We start from the raw sequence: 14,874 nt of genomic DNA, 5'->3' as shown, positions 1-14,874 counted from the left end.
GAGAAGGAAGTCTTCAGTCAGGATTCAACCTCTTTGAGCCAAGTTCTATGTGGGAATCAGCATACTTGTCAAGGGACAGGAGGAGATGTGAACCCACAGGTGAAAGATGTCTGGTACATAATGACAACTCTAACCAATTGGTCACTTATCCACACTTGAATTCACAGAACACTTTGCTTTTTATACAATATAAAATACAGAATTTTATCTCCTTTGTTAAGTTGATTCCCAGGTATTTAATTGGAGAAGGGGGCAGGCCAGGCATAATTGTCAATGGAATTTTAAAAACAACTTTTTTGTTGGGACCAGAGAGTTAGTACAGTGGGTAGGGTAGCCTATGTTCTATTCCCTGCATTTCACATGGCTTCTGCACATATCAGGAGCCTTCCCTGAATACAAAGGCAGGAATAAGTCAAAAACCTCAATTTTTTTCATTTTATTTTACTTCTTTTTTTAGACATAGAAATTCCAATTTCAAGAACAGAAATCAAGTTTTATTAAAATTTTTATGGGTAATAAAACTCTCCATGTAGTCTAAACAACATTGGGAAAAATGAGAGACTTTTATTTTTTCAACTTTCTGTTAAATTAAAAATCTATAGAAATCAAGTGGTAGAGGAATAAGGAGAGGACTCTCAGATCAACAAAATAGAACTGAGAACCTAGATGTAGTCACACTGGCATGTAGATAGTTAATCTTCAAGGAAGGATCTGGTATATGAAAGAGAGCAATCATCGTCTCTTCTACAGATGATGTTGGCAAAATTGGTTATCAAAATACCAAAAACAAAAACAAATTACAACATGGATCTTTATCTCACACCATAAGTTAATCGAAAATGGACTCAAGACCCCATTGTTAGACACAAATTCATAAATTATATCCAGGCAGAAATAGGTAGAACTCTACATGATATTGAGTCCCTATGCTTCAGTGACTCAACGCTATTGACTAAGCAAACAAATGCAAAAATAAACAAATGAGACTATATGAAATTTAGACACTTTGTACAGATAAAGAAATAATGGCTTGAATAAAAAGACATTCCACAGTTCAGAATAAAATATTTGCTGATCCGGATAAAATATTTGTTTACCATTCATCTCACAAATGGCTAATATCCAAGAAACATAAAATAAGAAACAAAAAAAATCCAAAAATGGGGAAATGTTGAACAGATGTTTCCTCAGAAAGGACATACTAATGATAAATAGATGTATGAAAGAGTACTGGGCTGGAGCGATAGCACAGCGGGTAGGGCGTTCGCCTTACAAGCGGCCAACATGGCCGACCCGAGTTCGATTCCTCCGCCCCTCTCGGAGAGCCTGGCAAGCTACCGAGAGTATTCAATATGCCAGACACAGTAACAACAAAGTCTCCAATGGAGACGTTACTGGGCCCGCTCGAGCAAATCGACGATCAACGGGAGGGCCTTTACCTTTTACCTTTACCTATTAAGAAGAAACTATAAATTAAACAATAAAGGAATATCAACTCTCCCCAAGTGAGATGGCATACATCAAAAAGAGTAGAAAAAGTCCTTTTTTGTACAATACCATACATGCCATAGCATATATATAGGATCACTGTATAAAATATTAATTCAGTCTGTTGATTTGACAATTATAATTCATAAAAAATGATCAAAACATTTATGTTTAGGCAATAGTAAACTAATTTGGTTTATGTTGCTGGAAAATTTTTCAGAATCTTTAGTGTGTTGTTGCAAATTGAAACTTTCAAAGCATGGAATAGAGGTATACACTATCTCTAATTTATTTTAGTCTTTGTGTAGTTACAGTCAACAACTAATGTTTTTGAGGAACTAGAGTCTGGAAGACAATTATAGAAAATGCTACTCTAACATAAATTCCTCTGTTCAATAAATTATCTAGAGAACGAGTATAAATACCCTGCTTACGGATAAAATGACATAAAACCATTGTCCAGATCTCACCATTACTAGCTTTGTTTAATGCCTTGCAGTTGTTAGAAATCTCTTCAAATCCATGTGGCCATATAGAAAAGGTCAAAAAATTCTCCTTAAAAAATTGTCCTTAAGAGTATACTCTTACTAATTTAATACATGATGATCGCTCTATCATTGACCATTGAATAATCAACAAAATTTGCTATGTAAAATGTAAGAATAAAAGTGACATGAGGAAGTTTACCTCTGTAGTTTGTGGCAGAATAATAAAAGCTATCTGGTGGTACTTAAAAAAAAACTAATTGACTAATAAACATTCATTCAGCCAGTAAAATAATATGGTTAAAATGGGACTCTAGAATTGTAAAAACAACCTTGGAAAATAGTTTCATAGATATAAGATAGATAGTTTGTGAAGATATCTTCCCCGATAATCTCCTGTCCTTGTTTGTCTTCTAAAACTCACTTAAGTTGTCATCTCTTTCTGGAAGCCTTCCATTGTTACTCTAATTCTACCCATTGCCCTGACTTTCTCCAAACTTCTCAAAAGCAGCAACTTTCTTTTATATATAAGCAATCTCATATATCCACAGAGCATATACGAGGGGTTAGATATTCTCTGCTTCTCACTGAAAACAAGATGCCATTTCTTCTGTCAGAAATCAGTACTCATTGTGCCACTAAAATGAAAGTTATGTGATTTTACTACCCTAACCTCTCTGTGGAGGTTATCAACCTCAATGACATCATTCATCTTCAATTGTTGCAGAATTTGACACCCATCCATCATCTATTTCCGCACTCTTTCATCATTTTTATGTTTTTCTATGACTGATTTTCAATGAAAATGGGTCCATGAACTGAGATGGCAATTCTTGACTATTTTCATTTTCACCTTTTCTCACCTTTCCTCTCTTAAACCCCCTTCAGTGAGGATTTTCTTTCCCCACTACAATAAATACTGCAGTTGTCACTGTATCAGAAACAATAATTCAATCTTACCCTTATCTAAAATTCTCCATCTTAAATTCTCACCATTGATCATTCCATCTTTCTTTAAACTTTTTCTTAACACACGGAAAATGAGTTGCCAAGTTTTCTTCCATCTTCTAAGAAGGAGTTTATTCTTACCAGTTTATCTTGTCTTATCTTCCTAAGCACCTCTAAATAGTAGTGTATTCTGAGCTCAAATGCACATCTTCCCTTGGCTATACATTCACTCTTCCAAAGAGATCATTGCCATAGTTCAAAATACCATCCATGTTTCCCAAATTTGCATTTTAATACTTTCAACCAGTTGTAGATCTATATATCAATCTACATACCAAAATCAAATTAATCCAGTAAAAAAATCTCAATTGATTTTTCTCACCCTCACTATCTAGTGAATTAGTTGTATATTTCCAAATAGAAAATCTTATCAATTCCCAACAATTCTACCACTACCAGATAAAATCAAAAAACCCTCGTCTATCACCAGATCGCTTGTGTCTTTCATTTATGTCTCTCATATTCATTTTCATTTCAATAAGTAAATAAGATTGCATCACTATGTGCTTAAATGTTTAATGAAGACACTAAGTTACATTCTAAAAAATAAACTATGACTGTATGAAAAATATTTTACATTCTTAGGATTCTCTACATACTTCTCTATTTATACCACCTGGCCCACACAATCTACTCAGATAATTTCATTTATTGTTGTTCCCGCAATTCACAAATGCATTCCTGCCTTGGATCCTTTCACTTTCAATTGCCTCTGTCCTCCTCTCATTACTTGTTATAAGCCTAACCTCCTCCTTTCACCAGACATTCTCAAAGATTTCCTTCTGAGAGAGGACTTTCTTCTCTAACACACGTCAACAGTTCCAAATATCCCATGAATATCTAACCCATTTCTCTATATTTTTATGACATTTGTCTCCAAATACAATTATTTATCCACTTGATTATTTATCATCTAGTCATTGTTCTAAAATAAACATCACCAATGAAGATATATATTGTACCTTCTGAACTTTATTAATACTAGCAACAAGATTATTTCATAGTGGGTGTTAATAAATATATCATATAAAATAGTAATCTTGTACTAACCATGTCTATAAGACAGATTGACAGCAGTTATAATATTTTATGAAACAGAGCTATACTGTGTTCTTCTTTTCACTGTGAGGGATTATAACTCATTTATCCTTAGCCTTTGTCAGTTTAGGCATAATTCAAATAATCAGTGAATTTTTGATGAATGAGATTTTATTAATTAAATATTATGTTTTGGATATTTGAGTCTCACAAATCCAATGAAAAATCTAGGGAAGTACTTAATACTTCAATTTTGCAATGGAAAAACAACACCAAGGAAGGAGAAATATTCAACTCATGACCATATATGAAAAAGAGGACTGAGTGGATAATGCCAAATGAGGCTGGAGATAAAGGATGTGTACAGATGGAGAAACACTTTAAAACCACGATTAGAAAATTGAACTTTGTTCTACAACATATTTCAAAAACAGTTGTATAAATTACCAGTGAAATAATCACATCGTTTCTCATATATGTTAGAGTGAGTCTAACCTCTCCATTATGACATCCAAACAATCTTCTCCACTGAAGAACTGGCACATCTTTCATCCATCTGAAATATGTGTTTGGCCGAGTAGTTTCTTAATTTAATTCATATCAAACTCTCAGGGGTTTCCATCTGTGCAAAGTATAAAATATTTAGTCTAGAATAACCTATTTCATAGGTTACATCAACGTGTAATCCCATCAACGGCCAAGACTCAGAGACTATAAAACCCAGCACCTGGACGAGAACAGTGCAGTCTCCTGCCCCCGCGCCTGACTGTCCTCACCACAGGGGGCCCCTTGGAGGGGAGCGGGTTGAGCTTTCCTCCCTGCTCCGACCAGGGCTCCGGCAGCCAAAGACCTCCAGGACCAGCCACCACCATGCTGAGACCACTCTCCACACACATGAAGGTACTGGCAGAGGGACAAAGTCACGCGGGTTCCGGTGCCGAGATCTCCAAGCCTACTCGGATTTGGGCCAAGCATCCTCCACAAAGATCCTCCAAATTCCAGTTGGCGGGGGTCACACCCACCAACTGGCCCCCTGGTGCCGTGTAATCCCATCAACAGCCAAGACTCAGAGACAATAAAAACCAGCTCCTTTTATGACATCTTATTATCTCATTCCTACTTTGGACAAACTGGCAGGCTACCGAATGTAGCCTGCCCACACGGCAGAGTCTGGCAAACTCCCCGTGGTGTACCCAATATGCCAAATACCAGTAACAATGATGGGTCTCATTCTCCTAAAGAGCCTTGAATATAATCTCAGGGCTAGGATGAAGGAGACGTTACTGGGGCCTGCTCGAGGCAATCGACAATTAACAGGATGATTTGTGATTGATTGTGAACCTATTTCATCAACACCTATTGATAGTTTACTTATTCCCCCATCCATATATGTTTATCTGATTATTCATGTTCATTGAGAACCTATAACATACTGGTAAAATACCAGGAGTTAAAATTCAGTTTCAAAAAGTGGATTTATATGTAAAATATATGTTAATGAAAAGTTGAATATTTTAGGACTCAGCAATCTTTATTCAGTAATCATACCCAGTGGGTAGGGCGTTCGCCTTACAAGCGGCCAACATGGCCGACCCGAGTTCGATTCCTCCGCCCCTCTCGGAGAGCCCGGCAAGCTACCGAGAGTATTCGATATGCCAGACACATTAACAACAAAGTCTCCAATGGAGACGTTACTGGGCCTGCTCGAGCAAATCGATGATCAACGGGAGGGTCTTTACCTTTGAGGGCTGGAGCGATAGCACAGCGGGTAGGGCGTCTGCCTTGCACGCAGCCAACATGGCCGACCCGAGTTCGATTCCTCCGCCCCTCTCGGAGAGCCTGGCAAGCTGCCGAGAGTATTCGATATGCCAGACACAGTAACAAAGTCTCCAATGGAGATGTTACTGGGCCCGCTCGAGCAAAATATAATGGATTCATTTATTATTTAAGTATTTAATGCTAGCTAACTTTGAGCTAAGCAGCAGATATATAAGGTCTCCTAAGTCCTAACTTCAGGATTATCTGTGCCAGTGTGAGCAAAAGGGCAGGAGATAAAAGGGCATCTATTTGCACAAAAGATTGACTCCTCACCTGGGAGACACACACATCCTCTCGCCCACTTTACTGATGCTAAAACAGGGTCCCTGGTTTAGCAGGAAGTCGAAGATATCCTTTTCAATGGCAATGCAGAATGGGAATATGGTTGATTAACTCCAAAATTCATCCTCCTCCTTCTTTTGTTCTTCTCTCCCTTTTCCAAGTCCATCCTTGCTTGAGAAAGGAAGCTGCAGGTGAGTTAGAGCACATTTTACTTCTGCTGGGGGAGGTTTGTTGGCTTAGACCTCAGTTATGAAGCAAGAGTTGGCCTCTGTGCTTAGGTGAGAAGAAACGAAGAACAGAGACAGTCCCATAAATGGAAACAGGAAATATGAAGTTTGTAAAGAACACCTTTGGGGCATTTGAAGTTAACATGGGCTGTCTGCATCTCTCAGACAGAATTCTTACACATGATCACTTCATATGGTCTCTCTGCTTCACCAGGTTCTGGTGTCTAAATTCTTCCCATCAACCAGAGGGCAGTTTTATTGCTTTCAATGACCGGACCTTGGCGACAACTAGGTGCAGGTCTGTAGAGGGAAAGTAAGCAAATCCATCCCTCAGAGGGAGATCTCAGTAGGGCATTTGCCTTGCACATAACCGACCCGGGTTCGATTCCTCCATCCCTCTTGGAGAGCCCAGCAAGCTACCTAGAATATCCTGCCCGCATGGCAGAGCCTGGCAAGCTCCCCATGGCGTATTTGATATGCCAAAAACAGTAACAACAAGTCAACAAGTCTCACAATGAAACATTACTCATTCCCGCTCGAGTAAATCAGAATCTTTTTTTTTTTTGAATCACTGAGGCAGACCTTTACAAAGCTGTTCATGATGTTCTAATACCCATCCCTTCACCAGTGTACATTCCCCAGCACCAGTGTCTCCAGTTTTCTTTCCACCTCTCCATCTCCCACCCCCCACCCCCCCACCTCCAGGAGATAATTAGTTTTAGTTTTACAGAAATCCCATGGATCTGAAATAATGCATAAAGTTTTATCAGGTGACCAGAAACTCAATTGTTCCATTGCTTTAATTGCAGAATTGCAATTCAATTGCCATTGCTTTAATTGCAGAAAGCTAGACAATAGGTGTACTGTTTTGGAATTTTGTATCCACAACCCCAAGTAATTTATTTAATTTCTCTGGGGTATGGTTTATTTCTGTCTGCTTAGTACGAGCCCTCTGGTTCTTCTAACTCAGCAGGGTTAGGGAAATGAGACCTATTTTAGCTACTGTTGTTCGCATATTTAGTACATCGCTGGTGTCTTGCCAGGTTCTGCCCCACGGGCTGGATACCCTTGGTAGCTTGCTGGGCTCGTGGAGGTGGTAGGGGGAATGGAGTCTTTTGGGGTGATCTCTAATCGTCCCTGCAGGTGTTCCCAGTCTACCAAATGTAAGCTCCTTGTGACCGGCCTGCTGTAACAATTTGTGCACTGACAACACTCTGTGTCTCCAGGCGCTCGCCTGGGGCATCTGTGGCCTAAGGTTGATCTTCTTATGGTAGATGTAGCGTGCCTGAAGGTTGTAGAATAGCTGGCAGAGCAAGATCCCATTGCATAGGGTCTGTGCCAGGTCGAATGAGAGGGATCGTACTAAGCAGACCAGGCGCAAGTCAACGGACAGGAAGGCACCCTGCAAACAGCTGGCCACCAAAGCGGCCCACAAGAGCATGCCAGTCATGGGTAGCATAAAGAAGCCACACCCCTACTGGCCCCTCACTGTGGCTCTATGTGAGATCCACCAGCTGCTATGCCAGCAGCTGGTTTGCATAGAACTTCAAGACCTACCTGGTGCTGTGGCGAGGCCTACATGGTGGGGCTCTTCGAGGACACCAACCTCTGTGCATTCCCCGCCAAGCGAATCACCATTATGCCCAAGGACATCCAGCTGGCTTGCCGCAACTGCAGAGAGAGAGCATAAAGTTTACAATGCTAAAATCTCAGGGCTGGGTCAAATGGAGACACTACTGGTGCCTGCTTGAGTAATCAGTGTTTAACGGGATGACAGTGATAGTGACAGTCATGGTTTATTTGACCACTAGTAGGGCATTTGCCTTGCACTCAGCCAACATGACCAACCCGAGTTCGATTCCTCTGCCCCTCTCGGAGTGCCTGGCAAGCTACTGAGAGTATCTCGCCCGCGTGGCAGAGCCTGGCAAGCTACCCATGACGTATTCGATATGCCAAACACAGTAACAACAAAGTCTCCAATGGAGACGTTACTGGGCCCGCTCGAGCAAATCGATGAACAACGGGAGGGCAGTAACAGGACAGTGAATACAAAAGGGTTAGCCTCAATCATTTCACATTCTAAAATTTAACTGAGATGAAAAATAATAAAAAAAATTATAGTGAAGACTTGATTTTTTCCAAAAGTAAAACGTGACTGTAACCCAAATGGGAAAGATTTTAAGTTTATACAGTAAGTGGAACAAAAAAGACTTCCTTTAAATAATATTAATTAACAAAACCCAATGACCTAAACAAAAAAGGTAGTTTGAGGAGGCCTCTGGATCATTGAAGCCATGAAGAATAGAACAATTATTTCTAAGCATCAATTTATGATAAACAATGCATTTTAAGACACAGCTGGTTGAGTAGCAGATCTATGTGGAGCCACATGGGATAAAACAAAATGCCACAGATTCAGTGAGAACATTGTCAAGATTAATCAAGAAAATTATTAAGTTATTCTTGATAAAATATGAGTAATATGAAGCTGGTTATAACATATTAAATGGAGTCAGTATGCTGTACATTATTTAAAAAATAAAACAGAAAAACAGAATAATAGCTTGCTTATCATCATTAAGTGTATCAAACGTACAGACTTCAAAGTAAGACTGTACCAGTATGACAAAATTTAAAGTGATAGAAAGACCAAAGGTCACATCAAGTTCTGCATGAAGACAATCTTTACAGAAGACATTGTGGGGATATTTGTAAACCTCAGTAGAATTTGAAGATTCAGTGACAATAATTTATGAAAATCACTTGATGATATTATTTTATAATGTTAAAGAATATTCTTCTTTTGAGGAAACAACATTAGAATCATAGAGAATGTAGTAGGATATCAAGCCAAGTTCACTGTTTTACATTCAAATTGCTTAATAATTTCTTTTTTCGAAGATTACTCTCTGTTTTGGTGAACCAAAGCAGCAGCTGGGTGCTCAAGGCTATTCCACCAAAAGCATCAAGACAATTGGTTTTGTCTTTTAACCATCTGGAATGTGTATAAAATCTTTACTTCTCTTTGAATATGCAAAGACCAAGAAAAATGGGAAAAATTAAATCAAGTCATATATATATATGCTTTATATTGTAGATGAGGGGTTATTTTTTTGCATTTTTCACCCTGAAAGGAGAATTAGAAGTCTTTGCTTTGTTTTCTTATTAAAAAAAAGAAAATAAAAAGGAGGGAGGCAAAAACTTTGCTTTCCAAAATTCACACTTTGTGTTGACTAATTTCATAGCAGGCAGTTTAGCATAATCAATCCAAAAATGTGTCATAATAAGGTTTTGCTGGAGTATGCACACAGAGAGGGATCTTTCAACATCTCCCTATGTGTGCGATCCCGTATTCAGAAGTTCTACTATTCATGTCAGATTATGTTTAGACTTTTTCAACTCTTGAAATTCTTGTTCTTAATTGTTCAGCAAAGTATCTATTCTTATAAAGTCACAAATCTGCAAGTTAATCTTTCAAAAGGAAGAAAAAACAAAGAATAAAAGACAGTTTGAAAAGAAGAATGAAAGAATTATTTTAAAGTCTACATTCTAGCACTTTTGCATGTCTCTCTACTTTTTAAAAACTTTTTGTGAGCATTAATACTAAGGTACTGTATTATCTCCATTTTTAGTTAGTATTGTGTTGTAAATTATTATTTAGATTATGCATAGCTGTCATACACACATGCTTAGTGGCTTCTACTACAGTCCCCAAATTCAGACTCCTTTGCTCATATTTGTCTCCCAGTATAAGCCTTGGTCCTTATTCAAGCCTTGCCTTCCCAAATAAACTCGAACTCTTTGCTACAGTATCTTCTCCAAATATTGACCACATTCACTGTATTTCTTCAGTTTTCTCTTGTCAATTACTAGCATTAAAAGGTTTCTCCACCCCCATGGAACTCTGCTTTCACTTGAATACTCCCTACCTACATGTGGCTATGTATGTTTAGAATTAAAATGTCATGGTCCTCACGGTCACGGTTCTCCCATTGTTCATCGATTTCCTCGAGCGGGCCCAGTAACGTCTCCATTGGAGATTTTGTTGTTACTGTGTTAGGCATATTGAATACATCACGGGTAGCTTGCCAGGCTCTACCGTGCGAGCGAGATACTCTCAGTAGCTTGCCAGGCTCCCCGAGAGGGGTGGAGGAATGCACTATATTGCAGTTCCAAAATTGCCCTCAGCTCATGTCAACTTCTCAGTATTATGTATGACTTAATCACTTAATCACTTAACTTCCAGTTAGTCGTCGATTTGCTCGAGCGGGCGCCAGTAACGTCTCCATTTGTCCCTGTCGCGTGCTAGTGTAGCCCAATGGCATCTGTTCGCTCCGGGAATATGAAGAGCCTCAAACCGATCGTTCATGTATGACTAGTACGAATATTCTGTTGGACAGGACAGTTTAACAACACTCCCATAATCGCAGAAATGTCAAGTGTACATTCTGTTCTAGAAAATCTTTGAAAATGACAATCCTGCAATTTCAGGTGCATTACAGAGGTGTCTGGAAAAACACAAGTTACTATCAATTCTTTTGAAGACAATGCAGAGATATTTAGTGCATTGGAAAATAATCAGCTTCTCCAGTGTGTAGCCTCTACTTGCACGAATATGCCCTTCAAGGAACCTGTGATTATATGCATAAAGTGATATGTACTAGTTCAAGTGGTATTGTTTTATAATAACATTAAAGTAAGATTAACATCATCAAAAAAGAACAAAAACTAAAATGAGTGGTATTAAGAAAAAATGACACAGCTTAATAGAAATAACTATTTGCAACTGCATTTGATATAGAAATATCCAGGAAAAAAGAAACAATGAGGTTTATAACACGATGCCACGTTATAAATGTTCAAACACCATCGATGCTGTATGCTATGCTATATGCTATTACTGGTGGGAACTACTTTCAAATTGTACTCAAGAGAGGATTTACGGGAAGATTATAGAGCACAGAACACCAGGAACCTCTCTCTGTGTGTCTCTATGTCTCTGTCTCTCTGTCTTTTTCTTTCTCTGTCTCTGCAAATCTAAGGAATGGAAAGAAAGCAATTGGAGAAAAGTGAGCAAGTTGAAGGATCAGTATGGACACCCCGAAGCTGAAGCACATTTGCAAGGCCAGTGGCTACTAGAACTAAGCTATGAATATTAACATCCAAGAATATCAACCAACCATCCAAATGAAAGCTGAACCTAGAATGCAGCCTGGGGCACATTATAAATAGACTTTCAAAAGCCAAAGTAATGAGGTTTGTTTAAAAAAAAACAGGCCTCGAAAAAACCTGAGTGCCCAAGAACAGATGACTGGTTAAAGAAACTTTGGTACATTTACACAATGGAGTACTATGTAGCTGTTAGAAAAGATGAAGTTATGAAATTTACATACAAGTGGTACTTCATGGAAAGTATCATGTTAAGCGAAATGAGTCAGAAAGAGCGGGATAGACACAGAAAGATTGCATTCATCTGGGGAACATAAAGCAACAAAAAGGGAGAGTAACACCCAGGAATGGCTGAGATTAGTACCAGGAATTTTGCTCCATGAATGGAAGGCCAGCCACAGGCTCTAGGTGAAAAGGAAGCTCAGATAGAGAAGAGAGCACCAAATAAAGGGTGTTGTGAGGACCCTCCCAGGATGGGAGAAGCATGCTAAAAGTAGTCTATAGACCAAACACGATTGCCACTCAAAGCCTCTCTTGCAAAACACAGTACCCAAAAGAAGAGAGAGAGAACAAGGGGGAATACCCTGCCACAGAGGCAGGATGGGACGGGGGGGGGGGGGGGGATGAGGGTGGGGGGGATGCTGGGACCCATGGGGATGGATGACGGGCACTGGTGGAGGTATGGGGACTTGATCATTGTATAAAAAAATAAGAGAAAGAAATTGTAAATTTTTAAAAGAAAAAAAAACAGGCCTCCAGTCTAAAAAAAATGACAGCTTGCCCTCAGTTTACCTTCACCCCACAAACATGTCTGTTCTTTTATTCTATTTAGGTTTTTAGATAAGATGTAGTGTGCCCCAGAGCGGCGAGCTTGAAGGTGATTTGCTATTCATCTTGGCTCCCATTAATCTACTGGCTACCCTTTCTTCCTGTTCTTTCTTGATAGAAACCCTCGTTCTTCTGCCCTTGCAGAAAAGATGGTTGCTTGGAGAAGAGGAAACTACCATCTTTCCACCTGCTAGTGGTTGCCAATATAGCGGCTCTTTTTCAACTTCTCATTAGGTCTCTCATTTTACTGGAATTCAGGCAACAGTAGAACTAGACCTTCATGGTTACAAAAGCAGCGAGAAATTCATTGGATAAACACAAATGAAATCTACAATGAGACATTTCATACCTGGCTATTATTTTTAAAAAAATGAAATAAATTTAAAGAACAATAACAGAGAATCATATGTTGGCAAGAGAAATTGTCGCCAGTGCATTATTGGCAGAAATGTAAAAGGGTACAGGTGCTGTGGAAAACATAATGATAGGATCTGAGAATTTTAGAAATAGAATTACCATATGATTGCAGTCCCGCTGGGATATGTAATCAAAAGAATTGAAAACAGGACCTTGAGGAGATATTAGTCATAATAGCCTAAACGTGAAAACAATCCGTGTCCACTGATGAATGATGAATAAAGAAAAAAATAGAACATATATAATGAAATACTATTGCTGGAGCGATAGCACAGCGGGTAGGGCGTTCGCCTTACAAGCGGCCAACATGGCCGACCCGAGTTCGATTCCTCCGCCCCTCTCGGAGAGCCCGGCAAGCTACCGAGAGTACTCGATATGCCAGACACAGTAACAACAAAGTCTCCAATGGAGACGTTACTGGGCCCGCTCGAGCAAATCGACGATCAACGGGAGGGCCTTTACTTTACTTACTTTTATTCATAATTTAAAAGGAAGAAAATTCTGACATTTAATAAATATAAATAAACCTGTCATTCTGCTGAGTGAAATAAGCCAATCACAAAGAGCTATATGGTTCCATTGATATGAGGCTTCTAAGGTAGCCAAAATAATAAAGATCAAATATGAAATAGTGGCTTCCCTGGTCTCAGAGGTGAAATAAAGAGTACTATTGTTGAATTGACACAGAGTTTTAGTTTCATAAGGTGAAAATGTTCTGTAGATAGATGCTGGTGATAGTAGGACATCATTATCAACATATTAAATGTGTTCAAGCATTACACATAAATTAATTAAGAAGACTGTAATACATCACACATGAGTTCCTTCTAATCATAGTTTACAAACCCCTATTTCTTCCAACAAAAATTTAAGGAGTTGGAGCGAAAATACACCACTTAAGGCACTTGCCTTGCATGTGGCTGACCCAGGTTCTATCCCAAGCACCCTACATGGTTCTGAACCCTCCATGAGTGACTCCTGAGAATCACTCTTTGTTTTCATTTAATCTGCAAATGTCATTTACTCTGAGAAATCTAAAATCCAGACAAAGAATATTGGAATTTTTACAAAACTTTTGCAGGATATTTTGTTTCTTCCTAACAGATTATCCAATAAAAGGAAGAAGAAATTAAAAGGCAACATGCTCAAACTTTTAGAAAATCCACTCCTTTTCCTGTTTGTCTACAGTGACATGATTTAAAATATCCCTGTTCCGCTGAGAATATTTATAATAACTCTGTTCTGCTGAGTTTAAAAACAGGAATTAGTCTTGAGAACCACCCAGTGTGGCCCATCTTCTAAAAAATTTAAAAGGAAGGCAAATTTTATGGTATGTATATTTAGTTACAATAAAAATTCGAAATTAAATCTTGAAGTTTTTCTAGAGATATATTACAAATAAAAGAATTATTAAATTAATTTTAAACAAATATTTTCAGTAAAATCATGAGTTTTATATTAAATAAATTAAAATCAAGAATGAAAATCAGATAATGACCACTGGTAGCACTGTAGCACTGTCAAACTGTCATCCCCTTGTTCATCGATTTGCTCGAGCAGGCACCAATAACATCTACATTATGAGACTTGTTGCTACTGTTTTTGGAATGTTGAATACACCACAGGGAGTTTGCCAGGCTCTGCCATGTGGGCAGGATACTCGATAGCTTGCTGGACTCTTTGAGAGGAACAGAGTAATCAAACCCGGGTTGGCCGCGTGCAAGGCAAATGCCTTACTGGTATAAAAGTAAATTATTAAGATAGTTATAAAACAGAATATCAAGTATGTGACTTAGATACAATTGTAAATTTTCTAAAAAGATAGTAATTACTGAAACTTGTTCAAGAAGAAATAGAAAATCTAAAAGTCATGTAAATATAAAGATACTGACTTAATCCAGGCATGCCCAGGTTCAGATGGAGAAGCTGAAATGTTGAGAAAGTTTTGCTTCTGCCAAACATTCAAATTAAATTGAAATTATTATTCACAAATTCTTTCATGAAATAGAAGAAAAGGCAACAAGTATCAATTCACTCAAAATTGTATCATTACCCTGATATCAAAACTAGCAAATGTATTACAATAAAACAATAGACAAAGTATATGGAACTGT

The sequence above is a fragment of the Sorex fumeus genome, unplaced genomic scaffold, assembly GCF_029834395.1.
Source record: "Sorex fumeus unplaced genomic scaffold, SorFum_2.1 ptg000130l, whole genome shotgun sequence".
NCBI classification, from domain to species: Eukaryota; Metazoa; Chordata; class Mammalia; order Eulipotyphla; family Soricidae; genus Sorex; species Sorex fumeus.
Note: the sequence above shows the minus strand (reverse complement) of the source record.